General features: G+C 46.4%; 1 long non-coding RNA gene and 1 pseudogene across 1 annotated transcript in view; one reads left to right on the top strand and one right to left on the bottom strand.

Annotated features, from left to right (window-relative positions):
* The window catches only part of LOC134762085 (uncharacterized), a 43,641-nt gene that overhangs the window by 8,951 nt on the left and 11,722 nt on the right, over nucleotides 1-22,968 (top strand). The window lies entirely within an intron of this gene.
* Nucleotides 4,310-5,093, bottom strand: LOC100451752 (nucleophosmin-like; annotated as a pseudogene).

Genomic DNA, 22,968 nt, shown 5'->3' with positions numbered 1-22,968 from the left:
GTGGAGGCTTTTTTTATTGAGGTAAAAATTACAAACAGTAAAATGCATATGCTTTGTAGGACAATTCAATTAGTTTTGACAAAGTATAACCAAGCCCAAATCAAGATCTAGAGCATTCCATCACTGCAGTGAATTCTCTCAGACAAGTCTCTGTCTCTCCATCCACTAGGCACTAATCATCTATTGCCAGAGATTAATTTTGCCTTCTTGGACTTCCTACAAATGAAATCGTATGATATGTATTCTTCTGTGTGTTGCTTCCTTCTATGTAATGTTTCTGAGATTCATGGGTATCACTGCATATATCAGTGCTTCATTCTTTTTTTTACACTTAAAAAAATTTTTTTTTTTTAGAAATGAGGTCTTGCTCTGTTGCCCAGACTGGAGTCCAGTGGCACAATCATAGCTCACTGCAGCCTTGAACTCCTGGGCTCCAGTGATCCTCCCACCTCAGCCTCCTGAGTAGCTGGGACTGCAGGCCCATGCCACCATGCCCCACTAATTTTTTAATTTTTTGCAGAAATGGGGTCTCTCTGTGTTGCCCAGGCTGGTCTTGAATTCCTGGGCTCAAATGATCTGCCCATCTTGGCTTCCCATGAAAGGGCAAGCCACCACACACGGCCCTTTCATTCCTTTTAATTCATATCCATCATTGTATGTGCAGTGGCGCCATGTCAGCTCACTGCAACCTCCACCTCCCAGGTTCAAGCAATTCTCCTGTCTCAGCCACCTGAGTAGCTGGGACCACAGGTGCACACCACCACACCCAGCTAATTTTTTTGTATTTTTAGTAGAGACAGGGTTTTGCCCTGTTGGCCAGGCTGGTCTCGAACTCCTGACCTTCAGTGATCCACCTGCCTTGGCCTCCAAAAGTGCTGGGATTACAGGCATGAGCCACCGCGCCCAGCCCAATTTCTTTATCGCTTTACCTGTTTATGGGCAGGTGGGTGGTTTCTAGTTGGTGGTGATTATGATAAAGGTGCTAAGAACATTTTTGTATAACTTTTTGTAGACGGGTATTTCCATTTCTGTTGGGTAAATACTTACGCGATGGCCACAGAAACACACCAGTCATGTCTCCCTCAAGAGAACCTGCCACTGGGGGCCCAGGTGGCCAACAGCCAGCACTCACTGCCCCTTGGGATGCACTTCTCTTAGCTCCTCCCCACCCATGACTGGGGAGGGTGGGAGCTAGTTCTGGCCCATTCCTGCAGGACACAGGACTCCCTACTGGGCTCTGGGCTCAGGGCCCCATCAGCCTAGCTGAGACTTTCTCAGAGCTGCACTGAGAACTGAGGCTCGCTCTTTTCTCTTTCTTTTCTCTTTTCTTTTTCTTCCTTTCTCCTTTTTCTTCTTTCCTTTCTTTTCTTTTTCTTCCTTTCTCCTTTTTCTTCTTTCCTTTCTTTTCTCTTTCTTTCCTTTCTTTCTCTTTTTGTCTTTTCTTTCTTTCCCACCCACCCTCCTTCTTTTTCTTTCTTTCTTCTTTCCCTTCCTTCCTTCCTTTCTTTTCTTTTTCTTTCTTTCTTTCCTTCTTTCTTTCTTTTTCTTTTTTCTTTCTTTTTCCTTCCTTCCTTCCTTTCTTTCTTTTTTTCTCTTTCTTTTTTTGAGTCAGAGTCTTCTCTGTCACCCAGGCTGAAGTGCAGTGTGGCACGATCTCGGCTCACTGCAACTTCCACCTCCCAGGTTCAAGAGATTCTCCTGTCTCAGCCTCCCAAGTAGCTGGGACTGCAGGCGTCCCCCACCATACTTAGCTAATTTTTTGTATTTTTGGTAGAGATGGGGTTTCACCATCTTGGCCAGGCTGATCTCAAACTCCTGACCTCAAGTGATCTGCCTGCCTTGGCCTCCCAAAGTGGTGCTGGGATTACAGCCATGAGCCACCGCGCCCGGTCTTTCTTTTTTTAAAAAACAGAGTCTCCCTCTGTTGTCCAGGCTGGAGTGCGGTGGCATGATCTTGACTCACTGCAACCTCTGCTCCCCAGGTTCAAGTCATCCTTCTGCCTCAGCCACCCAAGAGTAGCTGGGATTACAGGTGTCCACAACCACACCCAGCTAATTTGTGTATTTTTAGTAAAGAAGAGGTTTCACTATGTTGGCCAGGCTGGTCTGCAGCTCCTGGGACCTGAGGCTTTTTCTATCCAAACCTCCTTCCTTCCCCGCTCCTTGCACAGAGGTGAGACCTGTATTGCCACCCGAGGGACCTCCCTGCTCCTCCCGCTTCCTCTCCTTATCCTTCACAGGCATTTCCTCCACAGCTGTCTTACGTGTCTAATCCTGTCCTGGTGTCTTCTTGGAAGACTCACACTGACACCACCCAGGGGTGCAATGGTGGGCTCATGCATGGCCCACATTTTGGGGAGGACAAGCCAGTGAGGCGGTGAGCAGGAAGCACCCTGCACGGAGGCAGCCCCCTACGTGGCGTGGTCAGCTGGGATTCTTGTCGGACAGCGGAGGAGGTGGGTCTGCAATGCTGCTTTGCAGGCTGGAGCTGGGGAGGAGATCCTCTCTTGGGCACCCAATGCTTCAGGCAGGAAGGTACAGGAAATCCCTGACACATGGCAGCCCTCAGGTTCTCCTGGCCCCAGAGCAGCAGTTTCAGAGCAGGAAAGGGCCTCAGAGGAGTCTCTGGAACATGGGGAAACTGAGCCCAAGGTGATGGTGCTGTGCTTGAGGTCAGCAGGCACTTGAGCCCATGGGTGCCTCAATGGCTTTGACTGACATAGGGACAGAAATAACACCTCAATGGCATTGCCTGCCTGAGTTTAAGGAGGCCCTGCAGGTGTGTGCACTCTGCTAGCTGCATTCAGCTCCATACCACACCCAACCTGCCTACCCAATGCACCACCCACATTCACCAGTCTGTGGCTTTAAAGACTCAGGTGAGGCCTGGCATGGTGGCTCATGCCTGTAATCCCAGCACTTTGGGAGGCCGAGGTGGGTGAATCACCTGAGGTTAGAAGTTGGAGACCAGCCTGGCCAACATGGTGAAACCCCATCTCTACTAAAAATACAAAAACTAGCCAGGCATGGTGGTAGACCCCTGTACTTCCAGCTACCTGGGAGGCCGAGGCAGAAGAATCACTTGAACCTGGGAGGCGGAGGTCACAGTGAGCCAAGATCATGCCACTGCACTCCAGTCTGGGCAACAGAGTGAGACTCTGTCTCAAGAAAGGAAAGAAAGAACGAAAGAATGAAAGAAAGAAAGAAAGAGAGAGAGAGAGAAAAGACTCAGGTGAGCCATTCCCTAACAGGCAGGTGAAGGTGCAGGCCATCATCTGCTGACTGCAAGGCTCTGAGATTCTCTGAGCTGCCGCAGGGGGCAGAAAGGGAAAGTTGAAGGGGCTTCCGGAGGAAAGTTAGGGTCAGAGGCATTTGCTTTCAAGACTGAAGCAATTGCAAGAGTGTGGCAGGCAAAGGGGCAAAGTCTGAGAGGATTCAGTGGGAGAAAGTTCGAGAATCAAAAAAAAAAAAAGGAGGAAAAGAAGGAAGGGAAGAAGAAAGGAAGGAAGGAAAAGGGTGGAAGGAAGTTAAAAATAGACAAATCTCCTTGCTCTTTATAGGTCATAAACACTTTCCCACACACTAGCTTTTTCTTTTTCTTTCTTTTTTTTTTTTTTTTTTTTAAGACAGAGTCTCTCTCTGTTGCCCAGGCTGGAGTGCAGTGGTGCCATCTTGGCTCACTGCAACCTCCGCCTCCCAGGTTCAAGCAATTCTCCTGCCTCAGCCTCCCGTGTAGCTGGGACTACAGGTGCCTGCCACCATGCATGGCTAATTTTTGTATTTTTAGTAGAGACAGGGTTTCACCATGTTGGTCAGGCTGGTCTCCAACTCCTGACCTCAGGTGATCTGCCCACCTCAGCCTCCCAAAGTGCTAGGATTACAGGCATGAGCCACCTCGCCCAGCTTCTTTTTTTTTTATTCAAATATTTATTGAGCAGCTAAGGAGATACAAAGGTGATTTAAAACATGGTCAGAGGTGAGGCAAATGCACAAGTAATAGAAAGCAAAGGGCAAGATTCACTGAATCACAGCAGTGAGAGAAAGTGCATTAGGGAACCAAGAGTGAGATTGTTTCCAGCCTGAAGAGGCATGGGTGGCAAATCAGAAAAGGGGATTGAGATTAAAATAGAAGACTACGGTCTGGATTGTTGATGACACTCAGTATGGGCTATATTTGTCTCTCCTTTTCCTTTCTCCCTATCTTTGGGCTTAATTTATCAGTAGTGCCCAGGACTGTTCAGTGCTTTTTCTATACTTGCTTGCATTTTTGCTTTGATATCTTCTACAGAACTAGGTCTTTGGTATTTTAGGAGTTTTTTCCTGTTTTTTTGAAGGATTCTTGTCTTTTTGATCTTGGCGTTGATGGTTTTGAGTCTTTTCCATTCTGATTTGACTTTTGTGCATTTTTGGCTGAAGTATCTCATATAGATTTCTTCACTGGCGCGTTTTCTTCAGTTTCCTCATCATCAAAATCATCATGATCTTTTTCATCATCATCATCACCATCTTCATCTTCATCATCATCATCTTCATCTTCATCATCATCTTCATCTTCATCATCATCTTCATCATCATCTTCATCTTCATCATCATCTTCATCATCATCATCTTCATCAGCAGCAAGTTTTACTTGTTTCTGTGGAAACTTGCTACCACCTCCAGGGGCAGATTGCTTTCCAGATATACTTAAGAGTTTCACACCCTCCTCCTCTTCATCTTCTGACTCTGCATCTTCCTCCACAGCTACTAAGTGCTGTCCACTAATATGCACTGGCCCAGAGCCATACTACAACCGTAAGACCACTGGTGGTGTGATTTCAAAGCCCCCAAGGGAAACCGTTGACTAAACAGACATTTTCAAAGTTGCCAGTGTTATTTCAATTGGACCGCCTTCTAATTCACTGCCTCTGCTTCAACAATGTGCAATCATCCTTTGCACCAGCCCATGAACTGACTGTTTTTAAAGATAACTGGTGCTTATTTTCATCATTATCCACCTTAAAGTGATCATCTTTGTTGGCCTTAAGTTCACAACTGAAAAGATAGTTCTGGGGCCTCAGAGGACTCATGTGCATGTCCATCAAATCTTCCATCGGGTGGCGGCATACACTTAGGTGGTAGAGAAGGTGAATGGAGATAAACGACCACTGCTCAAGAGAACAGCTGTGCAGGATGGAATCACACCAGCTTTCTTTCTTTCTTTTTTTTTTTTTTTTTTTTTTTGAGACAGGGTCTGGTTCTGTCACCCAGGCTGGAGTGCAGTGACTTGATCTTGGCTTACTGCAAACTCTGCCTCCCAGGTTCAAGCAATTATCATGCCTCAGCCTCCCAATAACTGGAATTATAGGCGTGCACCACCACATCTGGCTAATTCTTGTATTTTTAGTAGAGACAGCATTTTACCAAGTTGGTCAAGCTGGTCTCAAACTCCTAGCCTAAAGTGATCTGCCCACCTCATTAGGCAGGCAGATCAGGTCCTGCTGGCTGGCCTTTGAAGTCCTGCTTTTAACTTAGCCTCATGTCTGGGATGGGGCCAAGTGAGGAGACCTCATGAGGCTAAACTAATCAATGCCCTGAAATGACATTTCTCTTATCAGTGGGTCTTCCCCCTGGCTGCACTTCAGAATCCCTGGGGAGCTTCAGTAAATACCATGGCCAGGGCCCATCCCCAGGGCTTCTGGAGCAGGGCTGGGGCCAGTGGTAGGGTTCAAGAGCTCTGCAGGTGATTTTAATGAGCAGCCAGGGTTGAGACGGCCTCTGTGTGGCTGGCACATGGGAGGAGGTTGGCCAAGCCCACCGGAAGGATTCAGAGCAAGGATGTAGCTGAGTGACAACTACCTGACCAAGAGGCAGAAGATGGCAGCCACATGTCCATGTCCACAGACACACTGATGTGCCCCGGGTCTTGCCTCTGACGCTTCCCATCCACACAGTGGGCACCTTCCGGAGCAATCTTTTCCAGGGTCATAGGAAGAAGGAAGGCACGCAGGCGACAACCCCATTTTGGAAGGAATGAGATGTTCGGGGTACTTGTGACTGTTGGCCACGATGTCAAAGACTGAACCAGGTCCCTGCACACCTTTCAGAAAGCAGTAAAACGTCCCTATTGGGGGGTACCTGGGCACGAGGACGGGAGAGTGTGCTGCTCTGGGGAAGCAGCCATTTTCCTGCTGGGTTCACCTTGCACCCCCAAGGGTGGCCCCATTACTTTGACTGAGTGATGGAGTGACTATGGCCACAGGCTTCTGGGCCAGGCCCTCCAAGTTCCAGTCCTGGTTCCATGCTTCAAGTCCCAACCTAAATGCATGCTAGATACTTTGTCCGTCAGTTTCTTTAGCCATAAACAAAATCTAATAGCAGTAGTTTTAGATTTAGATTTAGATGTAGATGTAGATTTAGATTTAGATTTAGATTTAGATTTAGATTTAGATTTAGATTTAGAACAGTAGGCTGTTCTGGGGAATAAACAAGATACTGGTGTGAGGAAGACTGACCCTTCATAAGGGCTTGACAAATGTTAGCTATGGTTCTAAGCCTGGACGGACCATCCCAGGATAACCAGATCTGTCATCATTACAACATGCCAGGAGTTGAAGTGGGCAAAAAACATCAGGTCAGACATGCTGGCGGGCCAAGGGCTTTGCAGCTTTCCACCAGACACTCAGACCGTCAGAGCTGGGGGCTTGGCAGCCTGCTGGCCAGGAGTTCCCAAACCTGGCTGTGCTTAAAAGAGAGACCAGGAGCTTAAAAGGCAGCAGACCAAAAAGCTCTCCAGGTCATCCTGATGGGTGGCCAGGTTTGTGGACAGCTGAGCTGCTCCAGCTCCCTTACCAAACGGCGGTGGTGGGGAGGTGGAGGCACAGGGAGAAGTGATCTGTCCAAGTTCCTGAAGTCAGTCGGTGGCCATGCTGGGCCCAGCACTTGCCCCGTGACCCTCAAAGCCCCACAGTCTACCCTTCACTCAAGGGCTTCCTACAGCCATGAGGACACAAGAGAACGCCTTGTGTCCTTGGAAGCATTTTTGTAATCTAAAAGGTAGAAGAGTGCATTTCCTGCCTACATAGTTAAACACTTGCCTTTAGAAGAAAGGCTGGGGCCGGGCACAATGGCTGGCTGGGCGCAGTGGCTCATGCCTGTAATTCCAACATTTTAGGAGGCTGAGGCCAGCAGACTACTTGAGGTCAGGAGTTCGAGGCCAGCCTGGCTGACATGGGGAAACCCCATCTCTGCTAAAAATACAAAAATTAGCCAGGCATGGTGGTACGTGCCTGCAATCCCAGCTGCTCGGGAGGCTGAGGCAGGAGAATCACATGAACCTGGGAGGCAGAGGTTGCAGTGAGCCGAGATCAGGCCACTGCACTTCTGGATGACAGAACAATATTCTGTCTCAAAAAATAAATAAAGAAAAGAAAAGAAAGTCAACTTCATGAAGTGCCATTTTAGCTGAATCTGAATAGAAGCCTTAACCTTGTGGACAGAGAACCCCGTGGCTGGGAGGCTGGGTTGAGACCTTTACATTTGGAGGATTGTTTCCTGCAAATCAGGAAGAGGTGAGCTCAGCTGTCTGTTTTAGAATCCACTCTTTTCAGGAGGAGGGTAAATACCAGTCTGCTGTTTGGAAATGGAGCTTGGGTGTCAAATGACAGTCATTTCTCTTTAATGGCAGACATTTGTTAATGATTATATAAGTGTCCAGAGGTGAGGCTGCAACAGCCCGGACATCATTGATTTCCTAGAAATATATTTGTACCAAGGACCAGATGGCATTTGGACTGCAAGAAACACCGAGGCTCAGACAAGCAGGTCTTTGCTCCTGCCTCTCTCTCCTCCTGTTGGCCCAGCTGGCAGTGCCAGGAAGGGGCCCCTGTCTGCTGACTCCTGCACTGGTGGTCTCCTCCCCTGCGAGGGAGGGGTAGAGGAAGGGTTCATGGGACACACACAGGCCTCAGGGTCAGTCAGCTTCGGGATGATTCCTGGCTGGGTCACTTCCTCCCAAGTGGCCTTTGGCCAAGTGGGCCTCACTGTCATCGCCAGAGAGCGTGGATAATGCCACCTAAGTGATGGAAGGAAGGTGTCCGCCCAGAGCTTGGCAGGCAGTGGGTGTGCCCTGAGTGACAGCAGCTATGGTACCAGGCCTGGACTCCTCCCTGGCCTGACCTGTTTTGGGGCTGAGATGCTGGCTCACTGCCACGTTGTGCTCTAAAAAAGGAATGTAGTCTCGGGTCCTAGGCAGGGCAGGAAACAGAGACTGTCATTCCCAGCCCACGGACTCCTTGCAGACCTCAGTCTCCCCGTGTAAGATGAGGACCAGACGGAGGGTCTCTGGAGCTCTTCCAGCCTCAACAGGCTACACATTTGAATGACTAGAGGCTTAGACTAGCCATCTCAACTCTGGCTGCTCGTTAAAATCACCTGCTGAGGCCGGGCTCAGTGGCTCACGCCTGTAATCTCAGCACTTTGGGAGGCCGAGGAGGGCGGATCACCTGAGGTCAGGAGTTTGAGACCAGCCTGGTCAAAATGGCGAAACCCTGTCTCTACTAATAATACAAAAATTATTCGGGCGTGGTGCTGGGCGCTGGTAATCCCAGCCACTTGGGAAGCTAAGGCAGGAGAATCGCTTGAACCCAGGAGGTGGAGGTTGTAGTGAGCCGAGATCGTGCCACTGTACTCCAGCCTGGATGACAGTGAGGCTTCGTCTCAAAAAATAAATAAAATTACCTGCTGAGCTCTTGAACCCCACCAGTGGCCCCAGCTCTGCTCCAGAAGCCCCGGGGATGGGCCCTGGCTGTGGTATTTGCTGAAGCTCCCCCGTGATTCCGAAGTGCAGCCAGGGGGAAGATCCACTGATAAGAGAAATGTCGTTTCAGGGCATTGATTAGTTTAGCCTCATGAGGCCTCCTCACTTGATCCCATCCCAGCTATGGGGCTAAGTTAAAAGCAGGACTTCAAACGCCAGCCAGCAGGACCTGCTTTGCTGCCCTGGCTGGGAAGAAAACAGGTTGGAGGAGGCAGGAGACTTGCCTGGAATCTGTTAGGGGAAGAGGTCAAGCATAACCTGGGCGGTGGGCCTGGTAGGGCTTCCTTGCACATGACCAGAGGGTCCTACTCCCAAGCACACCCACCCTGGCCTGGGAAGGGCAGCTCGCTCCAGGAGGGAATCCACGGTTCTTCCCACCTTTCCCAGGCCTCTTTTCCAACAGCTGGGCCAGCCAGGCGGCAGCCTCTGACCCCTTCTAGGTCTTTGGTAGTCTGCAAAATGCTAAGGATTGAGACCCCAGTGGTCTTTCCTTCTTTTTTTCTTTTTCTTTTTTTTTTTTTTTTTTTTTTTTGGAGATGAAGTCTCGCTATGTTGCTCAGGCTAGGCTTGAACTCCTAGGCTCAAGTGATCCTCTTGCCTCAGCCTCTCAATCAGGTGGGACTACAGGTGTAAGCCACCAGGCCCAGTGAGGCCCAATTACTTTAACAACATCATTACCATCCGTTTCTTCAGGGCTGGCTCAGTATCCAGCCAGCACTGACTACTCTACATACATTAGCCAAGGCCAGGGGCCGTAGCTCCCACCTGTAATCCCAGCACTTTGGGAGGCCAAGGCGGGAGGATTGCTGGAGCCCAGGTGTCTGAGACCTGCCTGGGCAACATGGTGAATACCCGTCTCTATTTCATAAAGAAATAAGCAGCTGGGTGCAGTGTCTCACACCTGTAATCCCAGGACTTTGGGAGGCTGAGGTGGAAGGATCACTTGAGCCCAGGAGTTTCTGACCAGCCTGGGCAACATGATGCAACCCCATCTCTATAAAACATTTTAAAAGGCTGGGCACAGTGGCTCACACCTGTCATCCCCGCACTTTGGGAAGCCGAGGCAGAAGGATTGCTTGAGCCTAGGTGTCTGAGACCAGCCTGGGCAACATAGTGAGACCTCATCTCTACGAGTAATAAAAAAAATTAGCCCAGCATGGTGGTGCCTGCCTGTAGTTCCAGCTACTCAGGAGGAAGAGGGGAAAATCACTTCAGCCTGGGAGATCAAGGCTGCAGTGAGCTGAGATTGCACCACTGCACTCCAGCCTAGGTGACAGAGTGAGACCCTGTCTCTTAAGTAAATAAGTAAAATAAATAAATAAAATCAGCTGGGCATAGTGGTGCGCACCTGTTGTCCCAGCTACTCGGGAGTCTGAGGTGGGAAGATGGCTTGAGCCCAGGAGGTTGAGGTTGCAGTGAGCCATGTTCATACCACTGCACTCCAGCCTGGGTGACAGAACAAGGCCCTATCTCAAAAAAAAAAAAAACAGTAAAAGAAAGAACTGAAAGAAAGAAAGAAACTTGATAACTAGCTCAAATCTCACCGAGAGTAAATTTGCCAAGCCAGAATTCACTCCTAGTGTCCTAGTGTGACAGGCCCAATTGTCCATGCCCCTTCTGCCAAACCACCCTGCTTCTGCTCCCAGTGTGGGTCTGAGTCTACCACTGCCTAAAAGTGCAACCTTGTTGGTGCACGTGAAGCTGGGGTTCAAGCTCTTCACAGCTAGTTCTTTCAGCTATGACCCACTTGCAGCAAAGCCCCATTCAAGAGCTCATCAAGAATTCTACTTCCAGTTGTGATGCAGTGGCTTTGAGCATGCCAATTTTCCCACTGAAAACAACTAGAAAAACCAGATAAACACACACACACGCACAATCTGTTTGAAAGTATTTAATAACTCCTGAGACAGCTAGTACTTAAAATAATAGTAAATACTTGATTTTTCCAAAGAAGGCAAAAAAAAAAAAAAGAGAAAAAAGAAATAAAACAGGTAAGATAAATAGAAAATAAATATTATTAAGGCCGGGTGTGGTGGCTCATACCTGTAATCCCAGCACTTTGGGAGGCCGAGGCAGAGGATCACCTGAGGTCAGGAGTTGAGACCAGCCTGGTCAAAATGGCAAAACCCCGTCTCTACTAAAAATACAAAAATTAGCCAGGTGTGGTGGCACACACCTGTAATCCCAGCTACTCGGGAGGCTGAGGCAGGAGAATCGTTTGAACCTGGGAGGTGGAGGTTGCAGTGAGCCAAAATCACGTGCCATTGCACTCCAGCCTGAGCGACGAGTGAAACTCCATCTCAAAAAAAAAAAAAAAAAAAAGTAAAAAGTAAATATTAAAACGCTCTATTTAAACACAAACATATCATCATATAAATGTAAATAGGCTAAACACTCCATTAAAATAACTTATGTTTTTAGTGGTTTGAAGTAGAATGGTACATTCTTAGGACTGAAGCCCATAAAATCTTCCATCTAAGACTGTATTGTTGATTTTAAAAAGGGATTGAAAAGTTACTGACTATTCTGAACAATAGTGAAATAACAGGTCGAAAAAGGACATGTAGAGAACGACCTCAAAAAAGGTGAACACAAGGCTGAAAGCTGCCTCACATCCACACCACAGGGACACACTAAAGGCAAGAAGGAGACCATAAAAGCAGCCAGAGAGAATGAATGGCTCATGTTACAAATGGTAGACTGGCAGCAGCCTTATGAAGACAGAGGGGAGTAGGCTAATGCCTTCCAGAGGGGAGAAAATCACTCAGAATTGTAAATCCAGAAAAAGTATTTTTCTTTTCTTTTTTTTTTTTGAGACAGAGTTTCACTCTTGTTGCCCAGGCTGGAGTGCAATGGCGTGATCTCAGCTCACCGCAACCTCCGCCTCCCGGGTCCTGGTTCAAGCAGTTCTCCTGCCTCAGCCTCCTGGGTAGCTGGGATTAAAGGCATGCGCCACCACACCCAGCTAATTTTTGTATTTTTAGTAGAGATGGGGTTTCACCATGTTGGCCAGGCTGGTCTCGAACTCCTGACTTCATGATCTGCCCGCCTTGGCCTCCCAAAGTGCTGGGATTACAGGCATGAGCCACTGCGCCCAGCCAGAAGCATTATTTTCCAAGGTGAAAATGAAAATAAAATTATTCAGAGAAACAAACCCGGGAGACATTACCACCAACAGAGATTCACTAGCGAAACTTCTGGGGCCGGGCACGGTGGCTCATAACTGTAATCTCATCACTTTGGGAGGCCAAGGTAGGCAGATCACTCGAGGCCAGCCTGGCCAACATGGCAAAAACCCATCTCTACAAAAAATACAGAAATTAGTATTAGTTGTGGCACATGCCTGTAATCTCAGCTACTTGGGAGGCTAAAGCACGAGAATCACTTGAACCCAAGAGGCGGAGGTTGCAGTGAGCCAAGGTTGTGCCATTGCACTCCAGCCTGGGTGACAGAGTGAGACCCTGTCTCCAAAAAAAGAAAACTTCTGGCTGGGTGCAGTGGCTCTCGTCTATAATCCCAGCACTTTGGGAGGCAGAGGTAAGAAAATTGCTTGAGCCCAGGAGTTCGAGACTTGCCTGGGCAACATAGGGAGACCCCATCTCTACAAAAAATACAAAAATTAGCTGGGCATGGTGGTGTGTGCCCATGGTCCTGGTAACTCCAGAGGCTGGGATGGGAGGATCACTTGAGCCCAAGAGGTTGAGGCTGCAGTGAGCCATGATCTTGCCATTGCACTACAGCCTGGGCGACAGAACGAGACCCTGACTCAAAAAAAAAATGCTTCTAAAGGATGTACATTAGGAAGAGGAATGTGATCACGGCAGAAAGAGCTGAGATGCCATAGGAGGAGGCAGTAAAGAACTGACAGACGTGACCCTCCGCAGCTCCAGGAACTGCCTCTCTAGTGATGGCAGCTTTAGTGCCAACTGTTCAGCCTTGCCTCACCTGTGAGGTTGACTTCCATGAGCAGGTTTTCATTATGAACCAACCGCTCTCATAAGGACACTGCTTTCTAAAGCAATGATTCTTAAAGTGTGGTTCAGAGATTCCTTGGAGTCCCTGAGACATTTTCAGGGGGTTCATGATGTCCAAACTGCTTTAATAATAATATTAAATTGGCTGGGTGCAGTGGCTCACACCTGTAATCCCAGGACTTTGGGAGGCTGAGGCGGTGGATCACCTGAGATCAGGAGTTCAAGACCAGCCTGGCCAACATGGTGAAACCCTGTCTCTACTAAAAATACAAAAATTAGCTGGGCGTGGTGGCACACACCTGTAATCCCAGCTACTCTACTCGGGAGGCCGAGGCAGGAGAATTGCTTAAACCCGGAGGGTGGAGGTTGCAGGGACCCAAGATTGCGCCACTGCACTCCAGCCTGGGTGACAGAGCAAGATTCTGTCTCAAAAAAAAAGAGAAAATAATAATAACATTCTTAAATTGTTACTTACCTCTTTATACTCTTATTCTTTCCTGAGTGTATGGTGGAGTTTTTGAGGGGCTACAGATTGAATGTAGAAGCTAATATGAAAATCTGTCTTCTATTAAGCCATACATTAAGGAGATTTATGAAAGTGTAAAATAATACTACTGTTCTCACTAAGTGTTTTTGTTTTAGAAAATGTAGTTACTTGGCTGGACGCGGTGGCTCACACTTATAATTCCAGCACTTTGGGAGGCCAAGGTGGGCAGATCCCTGGAGGTCAGGAGTTTGAGACCAGCCTGACCAACATGGTGAAACCCCGTTTCTATTAGAAATACAAAAATTAGTGGATGTGACGGTGGGCACATGTAATCCCTGCTACTCAGGAGGCTGAGGAACAAGAATCACTTGAACCCGGGAGGTGGAGGTTGCAGTGAGCAGAGATCACGCCCAGCACTCCAGCCTGGGCAATGGAGTGAGACTGTCTCAAAAAAGGAAAGAAAATGTACTTTTCACTTAAAAAATGTTATTTGTGAGAGAAATTTAGAAGCTCAAAGAAATTTTAAAAATCTGAATAGATATTCTTCAAAGCTACCCCCTCAAAACTAGGAAAAGAATATGAAAGTCTGTTAGTTTGATGAATGACTAGGGAAGTTTTGTGTTCTACTGTGGGAAAACTTTTTCACAGTTGCTGGCAGATTATATTAATTTAAGTTTTTATTTTTATTGTTCTCGAATAGCAGCTCTCAAATTTTTTGGTCCTAGGACCACTTTAGACTCTTAAAATTTTTGAGGACTCAAAATTTAGGGCTTTTGTTATGTGGATTATATTTATCAATGACTCCTATTAAAAATGAAAATTAAGGACATTTTTATTTTATTTTATTTTATTTTCTAAAAAAGTAGAGATGGAATCTTGCCATATTGCCCAGGCTGGTCTCAAACTAATTGACTCAAGCACTCTTCCCACGCTGCCTCCCAAAGTGCAGGGTTTTACAGGCGTGAGCCACCGCGCCTGGACACAAAATTGAAGAAATTTTAAATTTTCATCAGTTCATTCTAACAATAAACTCACTAATGTGAATACAAATAACATTTTTTTTTTTTTGAGACGGAGTCTCACTCTGTCGCCTAGGCTGGAGTACAGTGGCACGATCTCGGCTCACTGCAAGCTCTGCCTCCCGGATTCACACCATTCTCCTGCCTCAGCCTCCCGAGTAGCTGGGACTACAGGCACCCGCCACCATGCCCAGCTAATTTTTTTTTTTTTTTTGTATTTTTAGTAGAGATGGGGTCTCACCATGTTAGCCAGGATGGTCTTGATCTCTTGACCTCATGATCCGCCTGCCTCGGCCTCCCAAAGTGCTGGGATTACAGGTGTGAGCCACCGCACCTGGCCTCAATTTCTCTCTCTTTAAAAATGTTAGACACCATGCCCTGAAAAAGCTTAACAGCCCTCAACTGATCCATCCATAACCTGTCTACCATAACACAGCTCAGCATTCTTTAAAGGAATACAACAGAATACAATACTCAAAAACACAAAATGTACAATGTCCAGTACCTAGTTAGAAACTACCAGGCATGCAGAGAAATAGAAATATGTGGCCCATAACTAGGAGAAAAATCAGTCATCAGAAATAGACCCGGTCAGGCATGGTGGCTCATGTCTGTAATCCCAGCAGTTTGGGAGGCTGATATGGGCAGATCTCTTGAGCTCAGGAGTTCAAGACCAATCTGGGAAACATAGCGAAACCCCATCTCTACAAAAAAAATATAAAAATTAGCTGGGGGTGGTGGTACATGCCTATAGTCCCAACTACTTGGGAGGCTGAGGTGGGAGGATTGCAGGGAGGTTCAAGGCTGCAGTGAGCCGAGATTGCACCACTGCACTCCAGCCTGGATGGCAGAGTGAGACACTGCCCTGTCTCAAAAAAAAAAAAAAAAAAAAAAAGAGGAAGAGAAAAAGACCTAAAAGGACAGATTATTAAATTAGTATGCAAGGATAAACAGCTATTAGAAATGTGTTCAGCCGGGTGCCGTGGCTCACGCCTGTAATCCCAGCACTTTGGGAGGCCGAGGTGGGTGGATCACGAGGTCAGGAGATCAAGACCATCCTGGCTAACACGGTGAAACCCCGTCTCTACTAAAAATACAAAAAATTAGCTGGGCATGGTGGTGGGCGCCTGTAGTCCCAGCTACTCGGGAGGCTGAGGCAGGAGAATGGCATGAACCCGAGAGGCGGAAGTTGCAGTGAGCCGAGATCGTGCCACTGCACTCCAGCCTGGGCGACAGAGTGAGACTCCATCTCAAAAAAAAAAAAAAAAAAAAAAGAAAGAAATGTGTTCAATATGCTAAAGTATTTAAAGAAAAGAGGGGCCCAATGGAGAGAGAAATTGAAGATCTGAAAGAAACCCTCATGGAAGTTCTAGAGATGAAAATTACAACATCTGAAATAAAATGTTACTGAATAGGTTTAACAGCAAATAAAATATGACACAGGAAAAGATCAGTAAAGCGGAAGATGTAGCTACTACAAAAACTATCCAAATTGAAACACACAAAGAAAAAAAGACTGAAAGAAAGAGAAGAGAACCTCGTGATTTGTGGGATAAAACTCTATAGCTTAACATTTGTTTAACTGGAGGAGTCTCAGGAAAGGAGGGGAGAGGGCAGAAAAACTATCTGAAGAAATAACGATGGAACATTTTCCAGATTTGATGAAAAATTACCAACCCACAAATCCAGAAAATCTCTACAAGCTTCAAGCAAGATAGAAACAGGGAAAATGACACCAAAGCATATTATAATCCACTTATGAAAACCAGTGGTAAGAAAGGAGGTTCTAGAAACAGCCAGAGTTGGCCAGGCACGGTGGCTCACGCCTGTAATCCTAGCACATTGGGAGGCTGAGGCGGGCAGATTGCCTGAGCTCAGGAGTTCGAGACCAGCCTGGGGAACATGGTGAAACCCCGTCTCTACTAAAAAAAGATACAAAATAATTAGCCAGGTGTGGCGGCGTGTGCCTGTAATCCCAGCTACTTGGGAGGCTGAGGTAGGAGAATTGCTTGAACACGGAGGCGGAGGTGGTAGTGAGCTGAGATGGCGCCACCACACTCCAGCCTGGGCGACAGAGCAAGTCTCCGTCTCCATAAAAAAAAATAATAATAATAATAATAATAAAAGGAAACAGCCAGAGCTTTTTTTATTTAAAAAGCACATTAGGAATAGAGGAACAAAGATAAGAATGGTGGTAGACTTTCATCAGAAACTTTCTAGGCCAGGAGATAACGGAAAAATATCTCCAAAGTACTGAAACAAAAAAGTCGTCAAACTACATTTCTATGTACAGTGGAAATGTCTTTTTTTTTTTTTAATATCTTTTTTTAGGCCGGGTGTGATGGCTCATGCCTGTAATCCCAGCACTTTGGGAGGCTGAGGCAGGCAGATCACCTGAGGTCAGGAGTTCGAGACCAGCCTGGCCAACATGGTGAAACACTGTCTCTACTAAAAATACAAAAATTAGCCAGGTGTGGTGGCGAAACTGTAGTTCCAGCTGAGGCAGGAGAATAGCTTGAACTGAGGAGGTGGAGGTTGCAGTGAGCTGAGATCGCGTCATTGCATTCCAGCCTGGGCAACAAGAGCGAAACTCCATCTCAAAAAAAGAAAGAAAGAGCAAGAAAATATCTTTTTTTAAATGAAGGAAACATAAAGGCCCTTCTCAAAGGAAAAAAATAAAAAGCCAGGCAAGGTGGCATGCACCTGTAATCACAGCTACTCAGGAGGCTGAGGCAGGAGGATTGCTTGAGCCCAGGGACATGAATCAACCTGGGCAACATGGTGAGACCTCATCTCTAAAAGAAAAGAAAGAAAGCCAAGGGAATTGATCACTAGCAGAACTGATCTGCAAGAAATGTTAAAAGCAATTTTTCAGGCAGAAAGAAAATGATACACAATGGAAATGCAAATCTACGCAAAAAATAGAAAGTGCCAGAAAGAGTTAATATTTGAGCAAATACAAAATTTGTGGTGTTCAGATAAAGCTGTATTTAGAAAGACATTTATAGTATTAAAGGCATATGTTAGAAAACAATAAAGGCTTTATCCATTACAAGAAACTAGGAAAAGGTTAACAGTAAGTAAAATTCAAGTAAAATAGAAGAAAGAAAATAATAAACATATAAGCAGAAATTAATGAAATAAGAAATGTGGTTGGGGGTGGCGGCTCATCCCTGTAATCCCAGCACCTTGGGGGACTGAGCCGGAAGGATCACTTGAGCTCAGGAGTTCCAGACCAGCCTGGGCAACATAGGGAGACTTCTCTACCAAATGAAAAAAGATTACCTAGGCCAGATGGCACGAGCCTGTAGTTCCAGCTAGTGGGGAGGCTGAGGTGGGAGGCTCGCTTGAGCCCAGGAGGCTGAGGCTGCAGCGAGCCACGATCACCCCACTGCACTCCAGCCTGGGCAACAGCATGAAAACCTGTCTCAAAAAAGAAAAATGTGCAGTTGAGGGCTGGGCATGGTTGTTCACACCTGTAATCCTAGCACTTTGGGAGGAAAATCACTTAGGCCCAAGAGTTGGAGACCAGCCTGGGCAACATAGCTAGACCCCATCTCTACCAACAAAAAAAAAAAAAAAGAAAGAAAAGAAAGGAAAACAACTTAGCCAGATGTGGTGGTGAGTCCCTATGGTCCTAGCTACTCGCAAGGCTATGGCAGGAGGATTGCTTGATCCTAGAAGTTTGAGGTTGCAGTGAGCCATGATCAGGTCTCTCTCTCTCTCTCTCTCTCTCTCTCACACACACACACACACAACACACACACACACACACCAGGTACATATGGCTTTACCAGATAATTATTTCAAACAGTTTAAGAAAAAATAACCCCAACGTTACACAAACTCTTCCAGAGAATGGTAATAGATGGAACACTGGCCAGCTGATTTTACAAAGCCAATATAACCTTGATTTTAAAATCTGATAAGGATGTTATAAAAAAGGAAAATTACAGGTGAATCTTTCATGAACATGGATGTAAAGTCCCTTAACAAAATATTAGCAAATGAAATCCAGTGAAATATGAAAAGGTGAATACCTCTAACAAGAAACTTAGTTTATTCTATAAATGAAAGATTATTTTAACATTTAAAAATCAATATAATTTACCACATTTAACTCAAAAAGGGGGAAACATTATATGTGTTTGATAACATTTCATATTCATTTATAGTAATAAAAAGAAACTTACCAGAAAACAAGGAATAAGGCTGGGTGCAGTGGTTCACGCCTGTAATCCCAGCACTTTGGGAGGTTGAGGTGGGTGGATGGCTTGAGCCCAGGAGTTAGAGACAAGCCTGGGCAACATGGCAAGACCCATCTCTACACAAAATACAAAAATTAGCCGGGCATGGTGTCATGTGCCTGTAGTCCCAGCTACTCAGGAGGCTGAGATGGGAAGATGGCTTGAGCCTGGGAGATGGAGGCTGCAGCGATTGCACCACTGCACTCCAGCCTGAGCGACAAGAGTGAGACCCTACCTTAAAAAAAAATGGAAAAAGGAAGAGAGAAAGAAAAGCGAAAGGAATAAAAGATTATAGAAAGTTAAGGAAACATCCTCAGTCTGATAGAATATCTGCCAAAAAAGAAATCTAGAGGAAATATCTTTGTGTGTATGTATGTATGTATGTATGTATTTATGTATTTATTTGAGACAGTCTTGTTCTGTTGCCCAGGCTGGACGGTAGTGGCAGGATCTTGGCTCACTGCAACATCTGCCTCCAAGGTTCAAGCGATTCTCATGCCTCAGCCTCCTGAGTAAACTGGGATTACAGGCATGCGCCACCATACCCGGCTAATTTTTGTGTGTGTGTATTTTGTAGAGATGGGGTTTCACCACATTGCCCAGGCTGGTCTCAAACTCCTGAGCTCAAGCAATCCACCTGCCTCGGCCTCCGGAAGTGCTGGGATTACAGGTGTGAGCCACCGCACCTGGTCAGGAATCATCTTCTTGAATGTGAAATATTGAAAGCTTTCTCTGAGATCAAGTTTGAGACTAATACTTTTGTTTGTTTGTTTGTCTGTTTTTTGAGATGGAGTTTCACTCTTGTTGCCCAGGCTGGAGTGCAACGGCATCTCTACTAAAAATACAAAATTAACTGGGCGTGGTGGCAGGCGCCTGTAATTCCAGCTACTTTGGAGGCTGAGGCAGGAGAATCGCTTGAACCCGGCAGGCGGAGGTTGCAGTGAGCTGAGATCGCACCACTGCACTCCAGCCTGGGGAACAAGAGCAAGACTTCGTCTCAAAACACACACATGCACACACACACACGGACAGCTAGTTCATGGATTAGAAGACTCAATATGGTAAAGATGTCAATTCTTCCCGAGTATATAGATCCAATGCAATATTTAAAAAATCTCAGCAAGATTATTTGGGGGCATGCAGAAGTTAACAAGCTAATTCTGACACATATATAGAAATGCAAACAGCCAAGAGTGACCAAGAGCAAAGCTCCAGGATTCATACTACCAGACATTAATGTTATTGCTAGCCTACATTAAGATAAATAGGCCTCGGCTAGGCGCGGTGGCTCACAACTGTAATCCCAGCACTTTGGGAGGCTGAGGCAGGCGGATCACCTGAGGTCAGCAGTTTGAGACCAGCCTGGCCAACATGGCAAAACCCCGACTCTACTAAAAATACAAACATTAGCTGGGCGTGGTAGCAGGCGCCTGTAATCCCAGCTACTCGAGAGGCTGAGGCATGAGAATAGCTTGAACCCAGGAGGTGGAGGTTGCAGTGAACCGGATCGGGCCACTGCACTCCAGCCTGGGAGATAGAGGAAGACTCTGTCTCAAAAAGAAAAAACAAACAAACAAACAAAACAAAACAAAACAAAGCTCAGAAACAGATCTGTGTTTGATTTGATTTATGACAAATGTAATAATTCAGGGCAGTGGGAAAGGATAATTTTTAACAACTGAGACTGAATCATCCAGACATGCTTTTTTTTTTAGAGAGGGTCTCACTCTGTCACCTAGGCTGGAGTGCAGTGGCTATTCATAGGCACAATGAGAGCACACTGCAGCCTCGTCCTCCTGGGCTCAAGCATTCCTCCCGCTTCCACCTCCCAAGTAGCTGGGACTAGAGGTGCATGCCACCATGCCTGGCTAATTATTTTTGTATTTGTAGGGATGGGGTTTCCCCATGTTGCCCAGACTGTCCGAATATTCATAGGGAAAAAGTAAATGTTGGCCTTTAGATTACAAAACATATAAAAAATTTGGCCATTCCTTCATACCATATACAACAATAAAAATGTGAAAAGTTAAAACAATAAATCTTGAAAAAAAAACAAAAGAAACTCAAAGTTTCATGGCCTTGGATAGGTAAAGATTTATTAAACAAGATACAAAAAGAGCCATAAAGGAAAACAATTGGTAAATTATGTTAGATTGTAATTGTGAATTTCTGTTCAGCAAAAATCATCTTTAAGAGAGTAAAACTGCCTGGAGAGGTGGCTCACACATGTAATTTCAACACTTCAGGAGGCTGAGGTAGAAGGATTGCTTGAGTCCAGGAATTTGAGACCAGCCTGGGCAACATAGCACAACCTTGCCTCTATTGAGAATTTTAAAAAATTAGCCGGGAGTGGTGGTGTGAGCCTGCGGTCCCAGCTGCATGAGACAATCACTTGAGCCTGGGAGGTGGAGGCTGCAGTAAGCTATGATTGCACCACTGCACTCCAGCCTGGGTGACAGAGCAAGACCCTCTGTTTCAAAAAAAAAAAAAAAGAGTAAAAAGACAAGCTATTAAATGGGAGGAAGAAGATAGTTGGTATATATACATATGTATGTATACCAACACATATATATACATTCACATGCATATATATCTTAAACCTCGTATCTGGAATATATATGAAGTCTGCAAATCAATAAGAAAAAGTCAGACAACATGACAAAAAAACAGGTGCAGGACCAAATAAGCTCATCAGTCTCTGGGGCAATGCAACTGCAAATCACAGTGATCTGCAGGCTGAGCAGAATGGCTAAAATGTTTCAAACTGGCAATACCAAATGTGGTTGAAGATGGGGTTCCTGGAATGCCCATACTTTGATGTGGGAGTGTGACTTGGTGGGACAACTTTGGGAAACTGTTGGCTTCTACTAAAGCTGAACACTGGCAGCCTTTCTGACCAGCAATTCACTCTTAGCTATCTATATACCCCAAATAAATGCAGACATCTGACATACATTTACCAAAACACACGATGGGAATGTTCACACCTGCATTATTTGCACCCTCCTTTCAAAAGTCTCAAATGTCCATCAGCAGTTGACCATTGGGTACTCAACAACCTGAATGAATCATACGAGCATCATGTTGGGTGAAAGAAGCAGGAAAGTCTATAACCAGACAAAATCAATTTTTTTTTTTTTGAGACGGAGTTTTGCTCTTGTTGCCCAGGCTGGAGTGCAATGGCGTGATCTCAGCTCACCACAACCTCCGCCTCCCGGGTTAAAGCGATTCCCCTGCCTCGGCCTCCCAAGTAGCTGGGACTACAGGCATGCACCACCATGCCTGGCTAATTTTATTTTTTTTGTATTTTAGTAGAGATGGTGTTTCACCATGTTGGCCAGGATGGTCTCGATCTCCTGACCTCAGGTGATCCACCTACCTCGGCCTCCCAAAGTGCTGGGATTACTGGCATGAACCACCATGCCTGGCCTGTATTTTATTTTTATTTTTTTTTGAGAGTTGGAGTGGCACTCTGTCTCCCAGGCTGGAGTGCAAGGGCGCGATCTCGACTCACTGCAACCTCCACCTCCAGGTTCAAGCAATTCTCATGCCTCAGCCTCCCAAGCAGCTGGGATTACAGGCACGCACCACCACACCCAGCTAATTTTTGTATTTTTAGTAGAGACGGGGTTTCGCCATGTTGGTCAGGCTGGTCTCGAACTCCTGACCTCAGGTGATCCACCCGCCTTAGCCTCCCAAAGTGTTGGGCTTACAGGAATGAGCCACCACGCCCGGCCAATGTTTTGTTTCTTAATGTTCATGCCAGTTACATAGGTATGTTCACTTTGTGAAAATCTGACAAGCTATACATTTACTGGTTTGTGTCCTTTTTTGTATATATTTTACACCTTAATAAAAATTTACTCGAACAAAAGAGAAGGGCAGTGAAGGGGTGGGAAGAGAGGGAGGGTTGGAGAACAGAGAGAAAGAGTGAAGGAGGGAGAGAAGATGCTAACAAAACGGGGCTGCACATGAGTCCCACCTGGTCTCCAGGTGCCTGGAGCACCTTCTCCCAGCGTCTGCTCAGGCACAGTGCACTCAGGCCGGGTCGGCAGCAGATGGCTAGAGCAAGGTGCCAGGGTCTCTCTCGCCATCCTCTTTCTCCTGAGGGCTTGGATGTCACTCAGCCTCGCCCATAACTCTGTTCCCACTCTCCCTGGGTGGGTGGAGTTTTGAATGCCAGCCTCCGGATGAAGAAGGGGATTAATTTGATCCTCCACCTGGGTACCTCTGAGCAGGCAGGCCGAGGAATGAGCAGGTGGAAGGTGTGGATCAGCTGCAGAAATGAGGTTGACTTCTGCTTGATGCAGCCTTCCCTGTCACGGCCTGAGCAGGGGGAGGAGTGTGCTTGTCAGGACAAGGGTCACCGAGATTGCAGCTGCCCCAGGCGAGGTCCCCTTATGCTTCCCGCTCTGGCCTGCCTGCATCCAAGGTGCCAGGACAC

The sequence above is a fragment of the Pongo abelii genome, chromosome 8 (assembly GCF_028885655.2).
Source record: "Pongo abelii isolate AG06213 chromosome 8, NHGRI_mPonAbe1-v2.0_pri, whole genome shotgun sequence".
In the NCBI taxonomy this organism is placed as follows: Eukaryota; Metazoa; Chordata; class Mammalia; order Primates; family Hominidae; genus Pongo; species Pongo abelii.
This window is presented reverse-complemented; position numbering and strand designations above follow the sequence as displayed.